At 42.3% G+C, this 2,142-nt stretch overlaps 1 protein-coding gene across 1 annotated transcript in view; it reads right to left on the bottom strand.

Moving 5' to 3' along the window:
- The window catches only part of LOC116098526 (olfactory receptor 2A12-like), an 82,832-nt gene that overhangs the window by 37,370 nt on the left and 43,320 nt on the right, over window positions 1–2,142 (bottom strand). The gene's annotated exons all lie outside the window — the stretch shown is intronic.

Below are 2,142 nucleotides of genomic sequence, written 5' to 3'. Positions count from 1 at the left end.
CTACTACGTGATAGTGATATTGTGTTGTAGATGGCATTAAAGGATGAAAGACCCCACCCAAAATTGATACCACACAAACTTGCTTTAAATTGCTCCTAATAACCTGTTTCCCCAACCCATAGTGAGGGCCCCTAATGGTGAATACCATGGAACTGAAAGCTGTTTATCTATATGGTAAGGGTCTGCTAGTACCTGGGAACTATTTGATCAGTGACTTGTTTTTGTAAAGGAAGTTCACTGAAGTATAACCAAGTGTCACAGCTACTTTTGTCAGAATTGAATCATTCTGACAGAAAAACTGACCTTGCAGTTCTTATTTCCTTCTTTTCAAAGAAAATCTCACTAATAATTCATCTAGGGGAGGTATGCCATGCATTTATTAGCCCAATCTGACTTGACTAAGCTTCATTAAAACTTTGCAGTTTTGACTGTTGGGAACCATGAGAGCCCTGAGATAAATATCCTGCCCCAGCTAATTGAGAACCCGGAGATTAACATCCTGCCTGACAATCACAAAGATGTGAACCCTGAGATTAACATCCTGCCTGACAATCACAAGGATCCAGCTTGGCCCTGGGAAAAGAACATTCACGGAAATCCACCCCCTCTCCACCTGTCATCCACCCCCTCCCCACCTGTCACACCGGAGCTCAACCCCAGAACTTCCATCTCCCTTCTTCCTCTCCCCCTCCCCTTGTAAACTTCCTTCTCCCTCCTTCCTCTCCCCCTTCCCTCCAAGATTTTTGCTTTAAATATGCTCGGCTGCACTAAGTAAATGGCTCTTGACAAGCAATGTTTCCTTGAGTCCTGTGGTCTCTCTCGCCCATTCTTTATTCACAGGTTGTGACCCTCCTCGTTCCCCCGAATAACATGACCTGAAGGCCAGGTCATTTGACTGTTTACCAATGATTATTAGCTATCCCCAAATTAGAGTGATTATTCCTAATCATATTAGTTATTTCAGTGATATTCCATGGTAGCTTTAACTTCTAAATTCTTGTTGACTGATGGTAAGAAATAGAACCTTGCATGTTTATCAGGTACAGGTAGGTCTTTTCTTTCCATGAGTGGCTGTTCAGCTGCTTTGCAATTTTTTTCCACAAATGTACTGTAGTTATTTTAGTTTTTTTTCTTTTTTACTTCTTTTTAAAAAGGAGTTCATTTCATGTGCTGTTCACACTTCCATTTGGACTTATGGATACTTTGGATACTAATCAACTGGCACCACTCTAATAAGAACTGTGGGTAGGTATCAGGCTGTGGAAATGGATACAGAGACCCACAGCCAAACAACAAACTCTGGAGTCTTATGGAAGAGTTGGGGGAAAGATAAAAGACTGAAAGAAGGTAGGAAAGTCATAGGAAGACTAAACAGAGTCAACTAACCTTGGGAGTTCCCAGATACTGAACAACCAACCAAAGAGCGATGGAACTAGGCACCCCGGCACATATGTAGCAGAAGTACAAGTTGGTCTCCATGTAGTTACCCCAGCAAGTGGAGTAGGGGCTGTTTCTAAATCTGTTGCCTCCCTGTGGATGCTGTTTCCCTAACTGAGCTGCCTTGTCTGGCCTGAGTGGGAAAGGGCGTGTGTAGTCCTACAGTGACCTGATGTGCCAGGGTAGGGTGATATCCAAGGGGTCTCCCCCTACTCAGAAGAGGAGAGAGAAGTGGGAGAGGGACCATGTAAGGAAGGCTGAGATTGGGATGTAAAAATGAATAAATAAATAGAGAAAAAAAGAATTATGGATAAGAACTGGAAAACTCTCCCAATGTCACAGTGTTAACCCCTGAGTATTTAAGACCTGTCATATGAATCCCATGATTTCTACCTCCTAAGTCTAAGAAGTATAGGGCTGTTATCACATACTTCACAAACCAGGGCCTTAGGATTCTATATAGACATAGAGTCTATAATATTCTGATTTAAGAGAGTATTTATAGTAGAAAAGGTAAAGGAATGCTGACTACTATATTTGACATGAAGAATAACTATCCATACAAGTCATTCTTTGATGTCTCTCACATTGGTCTCTCCTTCCAGAGTGACCTCCTGAGGGCGCCCTTGACCTCAGTATTCCTCAGGCTGTAGATCAGAGGGTTCAGCATAGGGTTGAAAAGGCTGTAAAACAGGGAAAGTATCT

This window comes from Mastomys coucha, unplaced genomic scaffold (genome assembly GCF_008632895.1).
Source record: "Mastomys coucha isolate ucsf_1 unplaced genomic scaffold, UCSF_Mcou_1 pScaffold20, whole genome shotgun sequence".
Lineage (NCBI taxonomy): Eukaryota > Metazoa > Chordata > Mammalia > Rodentia > Muridae > Mastomys > Mastomys coucha.
This window is presented reverse-complemented; position numbering and strand designations above follow the sequence as displayed.